Raw genomic sequence first — 20,879 nt, forward strand, 5'->3', positions numbered from 1 at the left:
TAATACTAAATAATAATGAAAATCTTTTAACTACAATTGTTCCTTCTAAAGGGTTTTTCAAATAAGGCGGGCCGATGTTGACTGTTTGTGGCGGCCATGTTGTTTTGGTGGCATCTGTCAAATCTGTTGTTTATTATTCAGTTACTGATGCCAAATCATCAGGACAAGTTACACGATTGAGCAGCACGTCCAAATGATAAAAGTTTATTATCAAAATGAGTGTGTTTATTAGTGCAAACATTGCGTGCCTTGCGTCCAGTATACGGTAGGCGCGGTGGCCCTCAAAGTCAACTCTTCAACGTTTGGTGGCCAAATTTGAGATGACTGGTTCGCTAAACAATCAACCAACTCCCATACGTCAAAGGAACGCCAGATCAGTCCAGAACATCGCCGCTGTCCGTGAAAGTGTTCAGGAGAACCCGAAGCAGTCGATTCCTCGCCGTGCACAAGAACTTGGCCTTTCGCAGACTTCAACTTGGCGAATTTTGCGTCGGGACTTGGGCCTGCACCCATACAAGATCCAACTGACCCAGGAGCTTAAAGTAAATGACCATAGAGAACGCAGTTTGTTCGCTGACTGGGCTTCAGAATGTTTGGAAGTTGACCCTAATTTTGCCCGAAAAATCATCTTTAGTGACGAGGCACATTTTTGGATGAATGGCTTCGTTAACAAACAAAATTGCCGTAAATGGGACGACACCAACCCATGCGAGATTCACCAGGTGGTAATGCATCCACAAAAAGTTACGGTTTGGTGCGGATTTTGGGCCGGCGGCGTCATTGGTCCGTACTTCTTTCAAAACAATGTCGGTGAGGCCATCACTGTCAACGGGGAGCGGTACCGATCAATGATAACCAATTTCTTTTGGCCCGAATTGAACATTATGGACATAGACGACATGTGGTTCCAGCAGGACGGCGCTACGTGCCACACAGCGAACGACACGATGGACATTCTGCGTCACCGATTTGAGGGCAGGGTTATCTCTCGGAGAGGTGACGTAAATTGGCCACCAAGGTCTTGCGATTTGACCCCGCTAGACTTTTTCTTGTGGGGTTTTCTAAAGTCCCAGGTCTATGCCAATAAGCCGCAATCCACCGATGCCCTGAAAGTCAACATAACCCAGGCCATCGCTCAAATTCAGCCGGATCTATGCAGCACAGTAATTGAAAATTGGACCACTTGAATCCAAGCCACCGTGAGAAGCCGCGGCGGACATTTGAATGATGTCATATTCCATACATAATGGCATAAGTTGGCCTTTCAAATAAAAAAATAATTTTGTTAATATCTCAGATACAGCTTGTTTTATTCCATTTTAACATCGACCCGCCCTTATTGGAAAACCCTTTATTAGAACAAAACGTGGATTAATTAATATGGAAGGCAAAGTTTCTAAATGGTTGTTTGGCACACTTGATTCTGAAGACGACGATAGAATTAATAAAATATTAGCATTTCTTCGTAAAAATGAGAATCTTCTTCAAGATAAGATTAATGATCAAATACATCTTTCAAAAGATATCATATTAAATGTAAACAAAACTTTTTCAGAACTTAATAATAAAAATATTATAACTAGTAAACAACTTATTGATGATACAAGAAAGTATTAATGAAGTTAACGCATTAAAATTAATAATTAATTCTTTAAATAGCTTATCAATTCAAATGAATCAAATTATTAATGCGATTTCTTTTGCAAATATTCACAAAATACATCCACTATTTTTGTCTTTAAAAAACTTGCAGTTTATTATTGATAAAATATCCTTATTATATTCGAGAGAGAAACTCCCTAATTTTCATGATCAACAAAGCTACTATCAGTTTTTAGGAATCCAGTTATTATTTAAAAATGGGAAAATAATATTCCTTACTCATTTTCCTATCCTAAAAAAGGAAATGTTTAAATCCTATTTCATTTATCCTGTTTTAATTCAAAACAAAGTCCTTTTATCCCAAAAACCCTACCTCTATATAAATGAGAGTTATGGTCTTTATCAATTTAAAACCGACCCATGTGATGCGATTGAAAATATTAATTACTGCAATAATCACCTCCAAACTCAAGAAGACTGTGTGGTGAACATCATGATGAAGTTAGTTAAGTTACCCCATATAATGTCTTATTCAAAACCCCCAAACGTAGTATTATCATGGAAAACTGTGCTGTCCAAAACCATCATGAGTTAGAAGAAGGCAGCTTTTTATAACTATTGGTCCAGAGTGTAGCTTTGTAATTAATAATGAAAAGTTTACTCATGACGATACACCAATTCCAATGTCAACTCTTATACAATTACCTTCACTGGATGTTTCCAAATTACCAGAATATTCAGTGAAAATGAAACTAAGAGGTATCGATCTTGAAGCTATCCAAACCCTTACAAGTAAAGTGAATTCCCAATATGAATTAATCCTACCAAAACTTCCACATGGCATAGATCCACCATCAACATGGAGTTTGATCTGCATCTGCCTCTTAGCCGTCATAATTACCTACCTGTGTATTTATTGGGGATATAAACTATGCTATCCCTACCCAATAAAGTTATGGTTCTCGAAGAAAACATCCCAGAACCTGAACCAGTTGAGGAGGCGTCAGCCTAGCTTTTTATTACTAGGCTTCCATTTTGGTGAGGAGGAGTTATGTTGTACCATCCTATACAACATTATAATCGAAGCACCCTATATATGATAGTAATATGATCCATTGTACGTGGGCGCTACAGAGATAAATCTCGGGATTACCTGACTATTTCTTTTTCTCGCGAATTATCATATTATATTTCACTTATTATGTTTATCAACTAGTATTTTACGTATTATCTTTATACCATATTTTATCTTATAATATTTTAATGAATATGTTTTTTGTCCTATTTTATCTATTTTGATTTAGTATTTAAGACCCTAAAGTTAGATCTTAAGCAGTAGAAACAGTTGATTGTTGCCAGCCTTAACTTTTTTTAATAAATTTTTAAAAAGTTCTGTGAGTTACTTTCACTTAACCTACTCAAGAAACTAGGTTGCTTCTACGAACTAAAAGAAGCTGCTGGAAGCAATACGTTATTTGCGGTTGATGAATTTATTTTTTTATTTGTATTTTTTAGTGATATTTTGATCATAAAACTTTTTTTAAAGACATTTATCATGGTTCGTCAATGTGTGGTGTGTAAGAAAATGGATTATTCTCATCCATACTTAATATTTCGGAGGTAACTAAAAACGATTCCCTAACGTTGGTCTTTTCAATTATGGCGTAGTAGACGCGATGCCGCCGAGCAGTACACACGTGTGTGCGTCCTGCAGCGACAATTTTATAGTAAATATTAAGCAGATTGCGTGTTATTCTTGTAGTAAAATTACCAGTACCATGTTCATTGTGCGAAGTTAAAGGATCAGTTAGTAAAATCAATAGGTGAATGTAAAAATCTTTTTTCGGTGTGCGATCGATGTGTTGATATAGTTAATATCAAACTGGATTTAGCTGCGAACCTATTAAAATTGGAGCAAAAGATGGAACAATGCAACGAGAATACGCAGGAAATCCTTAAAAATTCCGCAAATACTTCAGTAGTAAACAATAATGTACAATGGTCCAGCGTTGTTAAAAGGAATCCGCCGTTAATAATCCGACCCAAGAATGTAAACCAAGATCGAGAAAAAAATTAAACCATCGGATTTGTCGGTAGCCGTAAACAAAGTCAATCCTGCGAGCAATGGATGTATTGTTGTTGAGTGCGGCGATAATGAGTCACTGCAAAGGCTCCAAAATAAAGCAGTGGCGGAGCTTTCAGCTAATTATGATGTGGAAATTCCTAAAATGTTAAGTTTCAAAATTACTGTGGTTGGTGTACGTGAGGAGTATCTTAGGGAGGAAAATAATTTTGTACAAAGGATAAAGAGTCTTAAAAATGTACAGAATTTGGAGATAAAGTTAATAAAAAAATATAAGCCGAGTAATTCTACAAAATATAATGTGGTAGTGGAAGTTTCTCCAGAAGTTTTTAAAATGCTTATAATGTGCAAAAGAGTGTTTTTAGATTGGGATTCGTGCTTGGTGTATGAACATATAGGATTACTCAGATGTTATAAATGTTAGAAGTTTGGACATAAAGCTGCAGTGTGTCGCCGAGAAGATGTTGTGTGCCCATTGTGTAACCGAAGCCATAAAAGTGATGAATGCAAGTCAGAACATAAGGAATGTACAAACTGTAAATATGCATAAGAAGTTTTAAAAATCAAAGATATCAAATTTGATCATACCGTGTTTGACAAACAGTGTTTATCCTACCAAAAGGCCATAGAAAGACAAAAATCAAAAACGCATTATTAGCAATTAAGCAATAAAAATGTTAACATTCAAAAAATATCAGACATTTTAATTTTACACGTTAATATACAAGGTCTTACAACACACTTTGATGAATTCTGTCAATTTATGGAAGACAAAAAACCTATGGTATGTTGTTTAAGTGAAACGCATTTGACATCTGACATCGAAGAAAATGAGTTTTTTATTGAAGGGTATACTGCAGTAAACTGTTTATCTAATAGTAGACATACCGGTGGGGTTGTTACTTATGTGAGCAATTGTGTGCCTTTTTCAATTGTTCTTAACGATTCTCAAGACTACAATTTTTGGTCCCTGGTTGTAAAACTAAAAATTTCGCAGGACAATATTATGATTGGTGCATGCTATAGATCTCCAAATGCAGACCCAGCTCCCTTTTTCCAGTATTTAGAAGATAGCTTAGGTGATGTGATGTTTCATAGACAGCGAACCATTTTTTTAAGAGATTTTAATATATGCTGGTTAAAAACTACTAGTGACACAAGAAAAATAAAGAACATCATTCAGAGTTCAGGATTTAAACAAGTGGTAACAAAGGAGACTAGAATAACAAAAACTTCTTCTTCTCTTATTGATTACATAATAACCAATGATTTTAATCTGCAAGAAGTTCAAAGGGATTTTCAAAGCATAAGTGACCATGAAATAATTGGGGCAAATATACAAATACAGAAACCGCCAGAAAAAAAATCGCTTTTCTACTGCAGAAATCTGAGTGACGAGAATATTGCTAATATAGCTGAGGAACTAATAGGAAAAACATGGAATTACACCTCTATAAATGTAGATGTTATTTATTCGGATTTTATTACTAACATTCAGACAGCCTTAGATAAACTTGTACCAAAAATGAAAATTAATCCTAAAAAAACGTGGATAAATCAAGATGTAAAACAGTTACAGGAAAAAAGAGACAAGGCCTATAAAATATTCTCTATTACAAAACAGGAAGCAGATTGGGAAAACTTTAAGAAATATAGAAATGAGGTTGTATCTGTGATAAGAAAAAATAAAAAACGGTACTACGAACAAAATATTGACAACTGCAAAGGGAACAGTAAAAAAATGTGGAGAGTTTTAAAGGACTTAGTCGGAACAAAAAAGCAGGGCAGTGAGCGGTTTACTGAGCTAAATTTTGAAAATTAGAACGGCTTATTAGAGGAAAACTTTAACAATTTTTTTTTTGGACTCTTTGAATGAAGTTTCTGAAAGTATAGAGGATAGAGACTGGGAGGCGCCAGACCTAAATATTAAATCAAAACTCTCTCAATTTAAAACAATTAATATTTCACAGTTGAAAAAAATTGTATATGGTTTAAAAAATAAAGGCTCAAGTGATGATTGTTTAAATGTTAAATTGGTAAAACAACTCTTTGACGTGATTGGATATCCTCTACTATATTTAATTAACACTTCAATAGTCACTGGGAAGGTACCTTATGACCTAAAAACTAGCGTTGTAATTTCAATCCCCAAAGTGAATAAACCAACTGTTCCTTCGGAAGTTAGACCTGTAAATCTTTTACCAACTGTAGATAAGATCTTAGAGACTATAATTTGTAATCAATTGAGGGATTATCTTGAGAAAAATCATTTGTTGTTTGAGGGACAATCAGGATTCAGAAGTCAACATTCCTGCGAATCTGCAATCCAGTATGTATGTACAAATTGGAGAGAGAAAATGAACAATGGTGAAATAGTTCTTGGTGTATTCGTAGATCTTAAGTGTGCGTTCGAAACCATTGATCGTAGAATTCTGTTAAAGAAAATGAGGCTTTATGGTATTGATGATTATGCTTTAAGTTGGATTGATAATTATCTAAAGGACAGGTTTCAAAGGACAAAAATGGGACATAGGGTATCTCAAAAAAAGGAAAGTGTACTGGGTGTACCCCAAGGAAGTGTTTTGGGGCCCTTATTGTTTATTCTTTATATAAATGACCTGAATAGGATATTAAATAGATGTTTTATACACTTATTTGCAGACGATACCCTCATATCCGTCTCTGGAAAAGATTATTTAGAAATTGTAAATATATTAAATAGTGAGCTTAATGTGTTGTATGATTGGTTATGTAAAAATAGATTAAAACTGAATTCTTTAAAGGCTAAATGTATGGTAGTAGGATCAGTAACAAAATGTAAATATTTTTTCGATTTAGGATTGTCTTTGTTCATAAATGGTTCACCTATAGAGTTTGTAACTGAAATTAAATATTTAGGTGTAATCCTTGATTCGCAATTAAATTTTTCAAGTCATGTAAATTATTTATGTAAGAAAATAGGAAAAAAAGTAGGGTTTTTTAATAGAATATCGTATGTTGTTTCTAAATGGTCAAAAATGTTAATTTACAAAACTATAATTTTACCTCACTTCACGTATTGTAGTTCATTATTGATTTCTTGCAACAAAGAAGAGATACAAAAATTACAAATACAGCAAAATAAAATAATGCGTGTATTATTGAATTGTAGCAAATATGTGCCGACTTAAGACATGTTAAATTCTTTAAATTGGTTAAATGTTGAGCAAAACATAAAAAAGGCAAATCTTTCTATTGTATATAAAATTGAAAATAACTTATTGCCAGGGTATCTCAACGTTTATTTAAAAAGAAGAGTACAATTCCATAACTATAACATTAGATCTAAGCAAAACTTTAACATTAGGCAGGTAACGACATCCGCGTTACAAAAAAACTTTGTTTTGGGGAGGTAAAGAATGCACCAAGTGTACATATGTTTAATAGGGGACTATTTGTTTATTTACGCAATCAAAATTGATTTTTTGTTTTCTGTTAAGTAGATATTAGTAGCCAAGTGCTAAATAAAAAGATTATTTATTATATATTATTATTTATTATTATTATTATTATTATTATTATTATTATATGGCGTGGGTCAGTGGCGTATACATTAAAAGTAAAATTTTAAGAATACTATTTTTTTATTTGAATTTGTATGTAATGTTTAATATAGGAGAGGATAATTAACGTATATATTTTATTATACTTTGGAAATGATACCTAGTACTGTATATGGCACATTTGGTGACCATATCTTTCATGATAATATTTTATCAATACACCCAATCTATGTACGTAAATTAATTTTAAAATCATATTCTAAGATCTGGATTTGTTATGAAACTAAAAAACAATTGAATCGATGTAAGCAGAAAGGGCACATGTCAAAAAAACACATTGTTGGGAAATCGATAAAAACTGTTTTTTTATCAAATTAAGTAAAATTATTAACATTTATTGTAGTTTGAATATGTTTTGCACGATTTGCCTCCTTATATTTTAAATTTAAAAATTGATTTTAGCTCCCCCAGAACACTTTGAAAGAATTGACATGTGTCCGTTTTGCAAATATTTAGTAAATTTGAAAAATATTTATTTTTTTTAATACAGCTTTAGTTATGTAAAGTACAAGTCAAAAATAAACAGCTAATTTCAATAGAAGAGTACAATGTTTTGGAAAAACTAATCTTCGGATCATTCATTGATTGTTGATTGTAGGCCACCGAAGAATAGCATCAAAATATGGTTTGTGTTCTTCTGCAACAAAAGCAGTGCATTTCCTTATGTTATGCTCCATTTTGTTGGCCTTAATAGGAACTTTTCCTAAGGGAAGCGCAAGGCTCGTTGGCAAAGTTGGGCAGGCCATTCCAGGTTGTGATAAATTAAATGTATGTGACACCAAACCGTCAGTAAAAGGATAAGCTTGAACAGTGCCTTTTTGTTGGGATGTGTATTTAAAACATGAAAAGGTGCTTATTTTAAAGTTGACCTTTTCGTTACGAGGAAAATGTTTTGTTTCTTCAGAGACACAGGTTTTTTTATAAAATTTTTCCCACCAGTTTTTGAAATCTAATACGTCACTTGTTGCAACCTCTTTGACTGAAAATTTTGTATTATTTTTGGTACTGGTAATAATAATCGTGGAGATCTCGTGAACGGTACATATTCTATCATGTTTCCGTAAATTTTTTTTCAACAACGCAAAGTCCCTGTCACACAGGAGAAATGAATGCCCCCTAACTGGGAAAAAATGCCAAATCATACTAAATTTATCAGAATCTGTGAGAGCCAAAAGCATCTTGACCATAGTATGATTCTTGTTTTGGCCCCAGCAGTTATCACTGTAAAGGTGAAGCTCCGATTGATTTTCCTTGAATTCATTAAGATATTCGAGAACAAACATACAAATTTCGTCAAAAATTTGCCTGTCCCTCGTGGTAAACGTACATCCTGGATTTATTTGTCTTAAGATTGTGAATACAAAATACGGACACAGTAAGCTGCTGGTAGTAAAATACCTCACCCACAGGCGTTGTGGGTAACTGGACATTTTGCATAAAATCGAAGGCCAATGACAAAACTTGGTCTTTATTTTTCTTTTCTTCAATATCTTTGGTTTTTAGCCCTTCGTTTGTGAACTATCAATTCTGCGACGGCAGTACGCTTGGCCGTGTCATTCAAATTTTGGTCTTTTATTTTGTTATTTAATAATTCACGTTGAACAAACATCAACTTGTGGTCTTCCGAAAGAGAGATTAACATTTTCACGGAAAAAGCATCTATAAAATGTAAAGCTTTTGGACCTTTTGGTTTGGATACTTCTCCAGGTAAAGCTGATGCATTTTTGTCAAATTTAGCTGGCTATTCAATTAATGTTTTTCACGTCCTGAATAGTGGCTGATTTTTGTAGGAAATGATTGTATGTGTTCCTTTACACAATTCCGAATTTCTTCTGAGAAAGTATTAAGCACTTGTCATTTTTCCGCGTAAGTCATTCGGTGACTTGCCTTGTGAGGATAAGGTGTTAATTCTCCTGATGCGTTTGTACGTGATAGCATATAAATTCAAACATGCTTTAACACAAATCTCTACTTTGGAACTTCCTTTAAATGAGTAGTACTTGAAAATTTTTGATTTGGGTTTATTTTTGTCACCTGGTCGAGGACTTACTTCCAACATATCCACAAGACCCTGTAGAAAAATGTCTTGTTCGTTTTTAGAGCTTAAAGTATAAAATCGTTGAAAAATCGTCAATCTATCTGCATCAGAGAACTTTTCAGAGCATTTCATTCTACAACTAAATAATGAAATTAACCGATGTGCCAAAAATACTATAAAAGAACCTACCTGCAAAGGACTCCATTATTAATTTTTTCTCATAAACGTCTCTTCCTTTACTTTCTTTATAAGACTTTCCTTCTAATCTTGCCTTTTTCTGTATGTTGCGAGCATACTGAGAAGGCTCTGCTTTTCGTCTTTTATTAGGTGTTAATTCAGAATTGTCATCCATGTCAAATGAAACTAAAACCACGTGCAACTGTCCCCAAAACAACCAACAGATTAACTAAAGTCGAATTTTTGCTGATGACGTAAGACGCACGACAAACACATGTTGACCCCACCATTTGAAACACTAACATTTCGCATAAACGGCACATGTCACTGACGTGTGCCTTTTATGCATAACGCTAGCATTATTACTCGACATTTCTAAGACATCGGGGATGCGAACTTGTGTCCCTTATACATAATCCGTTGCGTCTACCATAGGAGAACACATTTTAGGTATAATGGCAATTTGTCAAAATATTGACTTGTGTCCTTTCTGCTTACACCGGTTCAATTAGATCTTATAACAAAAAAAATCGAAGTAGAAGTGTAAATACCAAAACAATATTATTTAGAAATGAATGACTTTATGTACCTATGTATATTACATTACACTTTACTTACACAGGATGTTTTGTGTTTTGAATTTGAAAACTTCCCACCACGGATTTATCGAAAATTACTGTTTAAAAAAAAACGCCGAAATACGTCAAAAGATTTGTCAAGGGGGACAACTTGTTATAACTTTTTTTTTAAATGAAATGGGGAACCGATGAATGCCCAAGTTAATCAAAAGAAAAGAAGTACTAAAAATAGTAAAAGGTTTATGGCCTTAAGAGGGTCTCCAAAAGTTGTTTGATGCCCGGAGGAACTTAACCCCTCTTACCTGAAACGCCCAGAGAAGGAATCCTTCACAATGCTGCTAGCTCAAGCTGATGTGGGTTCTAGCTTCTTTCTCAACTAAATGAACCAAAATTTCTTAGGTAGTAACTACCTAAGAGTTACCCAAATAAATGTCAAAGTCAGTATGGCGCCACCAAGTTTTGGATTTTATATAATCCCAATGGACGCCCAATATTTATCAAAATTTATTTAGGCTCAAGTTCAAAACGAAACTTGGAAAACAAAATCAAAGTCAAGTCGGTATACACTATTGTTTCCAAATTACCTATGATATTCTAACCTACTCAACTCAAGTGAAAAACAAAATAACAACAGAAATAACAATTTATTTAAGTCTTGATTATCACAGCGAATTACGTTATGTTATTTTATTTATCTTTAAGAGGAATAATTATTTAAGTTGGTAATAAGAAACCACAACCTTTAAGTTTCTAATTACAAGAAAAACAAAGTTGTCAACAGATAACGTGCCATAAAATTAAATTTTCCAAAATGATGCACTGTCATTCGTGACCATGCTTATAAGAAATATATCTAAAAAAAAAAATACACAATCAAAAGTGTGGTTGTCAAAATAAAATAAATTATGTTACACCCAAACCTTTTGGGGAATGAAGCTTCAATTCGAATTAAACTAACAATTTACATGGCCCGGTATATCCCGCCACGGGCATTGACCTAAGCAAGCAAAAAAAATGACAACCCTAACTGTTGAAGCTTCCCCAATCAAAATTACCCTTTTATTATTTTACTCTAATATTTACTAGCTAATCTGAGAAAATTTGACATCTTAGGAGTAGTCTGAAAATAAATAATATAATCCAAGTATATACTCGTAGTACTACGAAGCCGACTGCGTTACCTCACAGGAGTCACTTGTCAGATATATAAGTCCTCTTATCAGTAATATTCAATAATAAAATAGCATCGATTAAATAATGTCAATAAAATTTTAAATAACTTTTGAGACAAAGTACAGTCGAACCTGGTGGGCCTTTGGATTATCAAAATAATATAAATATATCCAGCCTTGAATGAGAAAAATAATTACATCCCCTAACCACCACAATTCGGCTTCACCCCGCTCAGATTGTAAAGTCATATATGTATGTATCTCAACTCAAAAGATAAAAGTTGTGATAATAAAAATAAAATAAGATAAGTGAATAAAAAAAAATGTTATGTCACTTAGCTCCACACACAGCAGACTACTTCAGATTCGAGACTCTCCCAGACATCCAGTTCCCCATCGAAAAAAAAAACTGCAGGCTTCCAAGCTTCACCTCTTCCACCTCACAATACGCCAAGCTCTGGTAGTGGTCCAGATCAGACGTTAGCTCACAGTTGTTTAATGTCTCCTCTAGATTAGAGCCAGTAGAGTACATAACCCCAAAATAAAAGTACCATGTGGCATGAAGAAATCAGGTCCGTACAAAAAAAATCCGTCCAAAATCCATGTTATGTAGCTTTGTTAATTAAATTGTCCCCTGCCAATGCCAATCAGGACCGCCATTTTGCCGCTGTTCGAGGGCACGTGAAAAATTATTAGGTTTTAAATCGCCATAAAGGCCAGTAAATTCAACAAAACAACAAATTATAGCATTACGCCCAAAAAGTTGATTTACTATCACCACATTTAGTCAATTATATCCCCATATGGGTAAAATTCACACGAATTTCAAAAAGAACTAAAGCACTCTTCACTACATGATGGCGGTCTGGAAGAAGGAAGGACCGCAGAGGTTAAACCCGTATTTAAGCAATCACGCACAAAATGTATTGCCAATCCAAAATAACTTAACTTTTTTTTATAAGTACCATAAAACCTTTTATAAAAAAATAAATAACTAAATTTATGGCCCAAGGAAGTTGGCATAGAAAATATGTGTCACTATGACACTCAATTTCAATTTTCCCTAGACCAGTAACTTCTTGCTATCTTCCAAGAAAACTAATATTTACATAAGATAAAAAGAGACAAAAATTTGATAGGCCAGTCCGAGTAAAATCAACCAGCATATCTGGTATGGTCAAGCCAAAATCAGTTATTGTACTATGGACAGTACAGAATACACAATTGTACATGCCCAATTAATCATTATTCATTATAAAAGAAATAAATAAAGTATGGAATAATCAATATGATATATAATTTAAATTCTAAAATATTTCTTTAGTCCAGAACCGGGTTTTATAAGAGTATAAATAAAATTTCATTAACAACCAGTACAATATGAAGCTGAAATGTACAAGACTAAATGTGTCTAAATGTAAAAATTTTTTTTTTTTAAATACTAATTTATAGGTGTATAGCCAATTAAGAAACCAATTACACTACAATCCAAATTAAATTTAATTATCTATTGAGTTAAGTAATAGGCAATTGAAAATAAAAAAAAATAAATTAAATAGGTAGCTAGTTTCCAACTTCATCATAATAAGGTTTAAGATCTTGCACATGCCAATTTCCTTTTGATTTCCCATGCATATCCTCAAGTTCAAAAATGCAGTAACCCACTTTATTTTTCACCCTAAAAGGACCTTCAAAATTACCTTCCAACTTAGCAGTAAAATAGTTCCCTGCATCTGACAATGCATACAATCTTTTCCAAACTAAATCATCAATATTGAATTCTACATTTCGACGTCTTAAGTTATATTGATCCCTAGATTTCTGGCCTGCTTGTAATAATTTCTTCGAAAGAAATTCCCTTAGCTTCCCTAAAGATTCAACCCTTTTAATGGAATTCCCCCGAGATTGATCAGAAACTCTATTTTGGTTAACGTCCCTATATTGAAAAAATTATGATGCATGCAAAATCATTTCAGTACCATGGTTAATAAAGTAAGGCGTTTTACTTGTAACTTCATGAGTTGCTGTATTAATTGCACAAGCTAAAGCTGCTAGGTTTTCATCCCATATTCTATGATTTTCCGAAGCAAAAGCAGTTAACATGGATTTTAGTACTCCATGTTGCTAAATATTGCATATTTTAGCAGAATTAGCTTTCCTAATGTCAAAGAAACGATTAAATTGACTAAATACATCAGTGGCCACAAATATATACATATTGCCACGTTTACTCTTAGGCAAAGGATCAAATAAATCCATACTCACAACCTGCCAACAATGTTTAGGGACCAAATCAGAAACCATTAAGCCTGCTGGCTTCTTTTGTTCAGGTTTGATTTTCTGACAAGTAACACAATGTCTCACAAACCTTACCACGGTCGACCTCATCCCTGGCCAATAATACAATCTGCCTATCTTGGCATAAGTCTTATAGACACCTAAATGACCTCCTAAAGGCGAGCAGTGGCAGCTTGCAAAAACCTCGTGTCTCCTATCCTTAGGAATAACTAATTTCCAATAGTCAGCAGCGTCACGTAAATCTGGGTAATCTAACCTCACATGTTTATAAATCTTGTCCTCACTAACTCTCCAAAGAGGAAAATCTAATGGATTTTTGACAATTCTATCTCTCAATTTAATATACCAAGAATCACTAGTTTTATGAAAATCATGGTAGGAGAACTGAACAGAATCACAATTTATTTATTTATTTATTTATTTATTTATTTATTTATTTCAATATACGGCAGAGCCAGTTTACAAAAACAAAATAGATAATACAAAATACTAAACAATATAGCAATATAAATACAATACTAGAATTACAAAAAAAATATATATATACCAAGATAAAACCTCTGAAAAAACAGTCATCAACAGGGCTAAAAACTTAGCACTATCCAAGGAACGTAGGTTAAAGTGTAAGATTATTTATTTTTGATTTGAATGACCGTAAGCCGCCGGAAAATGGATCCAAACTATTTTCATTAAAGAAACGCAAAGTCCTAGTCAGTGGAGAAAAAAACCCATAGTTGGCCGAATGAAAGGGTAAACGAAACATAGAAGAGCTGATCCTTCTTTGACAGGTGTTAAAAGGAATTGCTTCCAAGATGGTAGGACAATGATATAAACCATTTAAGATCTTATAAAACGTTAAAGCATCAGAATAATGCCGTCTGACTTCAAGATTAGGGATATTAAATTGGACACTGATAGCATTATAGTAGATGTAATAATTACGAAAAATATTAACTTCAGCTCTATAAGCAAGGGATCTTAAGAATCTTCTTTGTACAGTTTCAAGGTGTTCAATATGAGAATCATAATAAGGGGACCAAATTACAGACGCATACTCAAGCAAGGAACGTACCAAAGAGTAATAAAGTAATTTGAAACAATAAGGTGAAAGATGTACACTATTTCTAGTGATAAAACCAAGACTACGCATACTCCTGTTAATAATATCCAAAATGTGCGGCAAAAAAGTTAGCTTGGTATCAAAAAGAACACCTAAATCTTTAACTGTATAAACTGACTTGAGTTCGTTATTGTTGATTGTGTATTGATAATTAATAATTTTATTAGAACGACCAAACGAAATACATACACACTTCTTTACATTCAGTTCCAGACTATTGCTATTACACCACTCAGCAACACTATTTAAATCCAATTGAAGTAGCTCAGCATCAAGATATGACTCAATGGCTTTATACAGTTTAAAATCATCAGCAAAAGCAAGATGTTTTGAATGAACAATTACATCACTCAAATCTCTTATGAACAAGTTAAAAAAGACCGGTCCAATATGCGAACCTTGAGGCACGCCTGAAGATACTTCAATACCATTAGAAATATAATTACTTATCCTGACCAACTGTGTGCGACCAGTCAAAAAACTATGACAAAACTCGACCAAAGTCCTACCAAGGCCCATAGCCCCAAACTTCTGAACCAGATGTTCATGACCAACCCTATCAAAGGCCTTTGAGAAGTCTGTGTACACACTATCGACCTGTACAGACCTCTCAAAAGCACCAATCAAATCATACTGGTTAGTCAACAGGTTAGTCACCGTAGATCTACCCTGACAAAAACCATGCTGATGATCACTAAGCAATCGCCTACAGTGCCACGAAAATCGCACAGAAAACAACCTGTCAAACATTTTAGGAACTACAGACTGAATACACACACCTCTATAGTTACAAATATCAGTTCTATCCCCATTTTTATGAATTGGCGTTAAAAAGCTTACCTTCCAATAATCAGGAAATTTGCCTGATGTCAAGCAAAGATTGAAAAGGTGATGCAGAGGCTTACTCAGAGTGCACACACAGTTTTTAAGAAAAACAGATGGGATACCATCAGGGCCAAAAGAATGTTTGTTCGGAAGGCATAAGATTTCATCAAATATGTCCAATAAAGAAAAAGAGATGCGATTTAAATCCAGACTGTAATCAAATTTATAGTCAGGAGCCTTGCGGACAGGTTGCCTGTATGTAGTTTCAAAATACCTAGCAAATAAGTTTACAATATCTTGACCATTACCAGCAACCTCGGCTTCCATATGCATGCTATTGGGGTATGAATCAGACCTACGTAATCTATTGATGTGTTTCCAAAATGAAGAAGGATCATGAGAAATTTCAGTATTTAATCTTTCAATATATGACCTAAAACATTCATCACGAAGAGTTTTACATTTATTCCTCAAATTTGAAAAATTAACATAATCCATGGGATTCTTACTATTTTTGAATTTTGTGTGAGCAATCTTTTTTTGAATAACAAGATTCTGTAATTTTCTACTAAACCAAGTGGGAAAATTAGATGATTTAAAATGTTTAATTGGAACAAACATCTCAATAGCAAAATAGAGAGCATTGTAAAAAATATCAATGCATTTATTAATATCCTTCTGATTAAAAGCAGTATCCCAATTCATGCAAGCAAGGTAATTATTAATGGCAACAAAATCACAGTTTACAAAATCATAATAATAAACATCATACTTAAGACTAAAATCACAATTAATAGGAATACTTATTTCATAAGCAGGATGGTGGTTTGATGCCGGTGATAAATTTTCAGTAGCATATATGACTTTAACATTTGACAAACTTGAGAAAAATAGATTAAGAAAAGTACCAAACAAATTTGGCAAGCCATTCACCTGCTTAAGATTAAGATAGTTACAACAACTACATAGCACATTTGCAGATGTTATAGACTCAGCCGTCTCAACATGCAGTCCGTTCACAGTGTTCCTCCATACCGCATGTGGCAGATTAAAATCACCACAAAATAGAATATCACAACTAGTATGAATACTCACAAGATCCATGGATGTAGAGGCAAATTCCTCATAAATTGATAAAGGAGAAGCAGGAGGGATGTAGACAGCACCAAAAATGATATTCTTGTCACTGCATGATACAAGCACAAAGATGTGTTCCAGGGTTGAATCACTGGTCTGTAATAACCTGGCTTTAAAACATTTACGAACAGCAATCAAAGTGCCACCACCCCTTTGCCTCCCTGTATTTGTGTAACTTCGATCCTGACGGAAAATATTGAAGTCAGTGAACCTTAACTCCGAGTCTAGAAAATCTTCATTAAGCCAAGACTCCACCAAAATCACAACATCATATATGCAACTGTTGACAGCATTCTGCAGATCAGCTATTTACCGGGACATTCCTCGATAAAGCATCCGCTATTACATTATCGCGCCCTTTCCTATGAATTATTTTATAGTCGAATTGCTGTAGCCTTAAAGCCCATCTCCCCAATCTACCTTGAGGATTTTTAAGATTATCCAGCCACTGTAAACTATGATGATCACAAATAACCGAAAACTTAGCACCTTCTAAATAACATCTTAACTTTTCTATACTAAATAGGACTGCTAGAAGTTCTCGCTCAGTAGCTGAATACAACTTTTCCTGTCGAGTCAAGGTACGAGATATATAACAAATGACATTTTCACGCTCATTATAAATTTGATATAAAACAGCGCCAACCCCATATCCTGAGGCATCTGTTTGCAAAACGAAGTCATATTCGAATCTAGGGCAAGTTAAAATAGGTGCTGAAATCAAGGAATTTTTAACTTTTTGAAAAGCTTCATCACATTTTACATCCCCATAAAATTTAGTTCCCTTTCTTAAAAGTTTGGTCAATGGTGCAATTATATTAGAAAAGGTAGGAATAAATCGACGATACCAAGATAGCATACCAATAATTCTACGAACTTCTGTCACTGATTTTGGAGTTGGCATGTTAGTAATGGCTTCGACTTTGGAAGAATCCACAGAAATTCCATGACGATTTACTACATAACCCAAATATCTTAACTCGGCTCTACAAAATTTACTTTTTTCCTTATTAAGTGTCAGATCGGCTTCCTCCAAGCACTGAAAAACATCTTTTAGAAGCTGTAAATGGCTCTTAAAATCCGGGCTTATTAGAATAATATCTAAACACTGAATTCTGAAACTTGGGACCGAGGATGGTGTCGATCAACCTTTGGAAGGTTGCGGGGGCATTCTGTAATCTAAATGGAAGTCTACGGAACTAAAATAAACCACGTCCAGAAACGGTAAATGCAGTATACTGCTTACTATTTTCCTCCAATTCAACCTGCCAATAAGCACTCTTCAAATCCAAAGAAGTAAGATATTTGGCTCCGCCCAACTTATCCAAAATGGCTGAAATGTAGGGAAGTGGATATGTACAACGCTCGGATACAGAATTTAATTTCCTAAAATCAACGCAGAATCTCATTTTGCCATCACTTTTAGGCACCAGAAGAACCGGAGAGGACCAAGCTGAAGTAGATGGTTCGATGACTCCCAACTCCAACATCTTGTCAACCTCCTCATCAATGAGTTTCTGTTTGAAAGGTGATACAGGATAATACCTTTACTTAATAGGCTCACTATTAGTGATTATCTCATGTTTAACAACTGAGGTGCATCTCAGCTTATCCCCAATCTTTTGAAAGTAAGATGAAATTAATTTATCCAAAGCCAAATGTTCTTCTGCAGATAAATCTGCTTCACACTGAATCAAGGAAATTTCAGAATTTAAAGGTTCTTCAGAAAAATCCCATTCACCTCGACGCATGTCAGGAACAATACCCAAGTTTTTCCAGAAATCAATACCCAAAACCAACTCATGACGAATCTCTGGGACTATAAAAATGCCAATAACCCTAACAACTCCTTTTACACTTACAGGCACGCTAACAACGCCTATACATTCACACGACATATTATTAGCTATTGTACAAGATGTTCTCCTATTAATGTTCAAAGTAACTCCCAATATTTTCAATTTTTCCCAACCAGAACTACCCATAAAAGTCCTATTTGCAACTGAATCCAAAAGACCATAAAATTTAGACCCAAAAATTTCTACTGATAAATAAGGACAATCCCCTGGACCTACATGTGCTAATACATAGTCAAGTACAATTTTATTTTTACAATCCATGGTCGAATCAAAACCAGAAGCAAACCCCTTGACCTAAGATTGGCTTCTCGAGCCGTTTCCCTGATTATTATGTCTATTACAATCTGGACAGTTTATTTTAGTAAAGTTATCTTTTCCACAGCCAAAACATTTTTTAATTTTTGATGTACAATTTTTAGCAAAATGATTTGGTTGGTCACATTTAAAACAAAGTTTTACTCCAGAATTAGCATTACCAAAATTATTGTTATTTTTGTTGCCAGAATTGTGATAATTTAGACCACTAGGACCTGTTTTAAAATTACTGTTCTTAAAATTCTTAGAATTAAAATGTCTGTTTTGTCCATAACCATCTGAAGCTTGGAATTTATTGTGGTTACTAGATCTTTGATTAAAATTTTGATTTTGTCCTGGCCTATTTTGATTATTGATATTATTATTATTTGCAAATCTATTTGTATTAACAAAAGAACTCTGACTTGAATGAGGTATATTCTGGTTATAATTACTTGAAAATCTATTATTATTATTATTATTATTATTATTATAGTTGGAATTTTGAAAGTTGGAGTTTATTGATTCACAATTATTTAGATTGTCAAATTCTGTACTATTAAGTTTACTACTTATTTTAAAATTTTCTAAACTTGTCCTATTATATTGATGTTCTTTTATTTTATTGATGATTATATTGATTCTAACCTAAAATTACTTCACCCCCTTTCACCCAATGCCCCCCAGGGTCATCCCCTTAAAAATTTTAAATGGCAAGGGGTATCGAGTAATAGCTTGTTTAAACGGTCTTTCAAAGTCTTTTATTTTGACGTTTGATTATTTTAAATCGGTCTATTCGTTTTCGAGAAAATTTAAAAAATCTTTGTTTATCTTAATTTGCTCAGATAGAAAACAAAAACATGAAAATATCAGTTTTTATTTCAACAAGTGTTCAAAATGTTGCCTGTTAGGGTTTGCCAAATCTACAATTCGTTTTTAATTTAAAACGGAAACCACCAACATAAGCAGCGATTTCGAAGATTAGACGTGGAAAAAACTAAATAACAACCTGAATTTTTTTTCCGCATTCTTTTCATCAACACAGATATCCTGGGCGAACTGTACTTATTGTTATAGTTATACTGCTTAGTTATTTATAGTTGCTAAGGAAAATAAGGAATTTATTTTGCCGTCAGTTACATTTGTGACTGTTAAGTTCAAGAATTTGTCACACACGCGGCAACGCCGCCAGCCTTGGTTTTGTAACTGCGCTGAACGAGACGATCGCTCTCTTCTCTAGCAGCCGCCGCCATGCTCACATCATTAATATTTTATTAGTTATAAAAATATACAATTTAAATCAGTTTAAGTCTTTTAATGCAGAAAATTAATTAAAAGCGATACAGTTTAGCAGAAAACAACAGTGACAGTCTTGGAATAGTGAAAATTTATTTGTTGAATTGAAGATTTTACTTCTAAAGTGGTTTACACACTAGCCGAAAGAGTGGAAATTATTCTAATTTATGGTGCCCAAAATCAATGTGCTCGGCATACTGCCGTCACGTTTAACGCCAGACATCCGGAGAAGATAACTTCGCATAGGTATGTTTTGGACCTTGTTACTAAGTTTACCAAAACTGGATCTGTTGCAAATAAAAAACGTGATCATCGGCGAATTTTGGATAAAGCCGCTCAAGTCGAAGTTTTGGGTCATTTTGGAATAAATCCTAATATTTCATTACGCAAAATTGTTGCTGCCACTGGTATTTCATTAGGCTCTGTTCACACAGTTACCAAACTTCATAAATTTCATCCATTTAAAATGAAAATATTGCAAAAGTTAACCGAAGACGATTTCGATAGGCGAGTTGAGTTTTGTGAAAAAATGACTGAAGCTACTAATGATAATACTATTCAAGTAAAGAATATCTGCTTCAGCGATGAATGTACATTTTATCTAAATGGCTTTATTAATAAGCATAACTGTAGATATTGGAGCAATAAAAATCCTCATGCATTTGTAGAAGGGCATACCCAGTACCCTCAAAAAATTAATGTATGGGCAGGCATATTAGGAAATAAAGTGATTGGGCCAATATTTATTAACGGAAATTTAAAAGGAGACATTTATTTGGATATGTTGGAAAATACCTT

At 33.8% G+C, this 20,879-nt stretch overlaps 2 protein-coding genes and 1 pseudogene across 2 annotated transcripts in view; 1 reads left to right on the top strand and 2 right to left on the bottom strand.

Moving 5' to 3' along the window:
• The window catches only part of LOC126739042 (adenylate cyclase type 3), a 1,002,544-nt gene that overhangs the window by 328,060 nt on the left and 653,605 nt on the right, over window positions 1–20,879 (top strand). The gene's annotated exons all lie outside the window — the stretch shown is intronic.
• The window catches only part of LOC126739058 (uncharacterized), a 117,846-nt gene that overhangs the window by 37,446 nt on the left and 59,521 nt on the right, over window positions 1–20,879 (bottom strand). The gene's annotated exons all lie outside the window — the stretch shown is intronic.
• On the bottom strand, window positions 8,608–13,963 carry LOC126739057 (uncharacterized; annotated as a pseudogene).

The sequence above is a fragment of the Anthonomus grandis genome, chromosome 8, assembly GCF_022605725.1.
Source record: "Anthonomus grandis grandis chromosome 8, icAntGran1.3, whole genome shotgun sequence".
In the NCBI taxonomy this organism is placed as follows: Eukaryota; Metazoa; Arthropoda; class Insecta; order Coleoptera; family Curculionidae; genus Anthonomus; species Anthonomus grandis.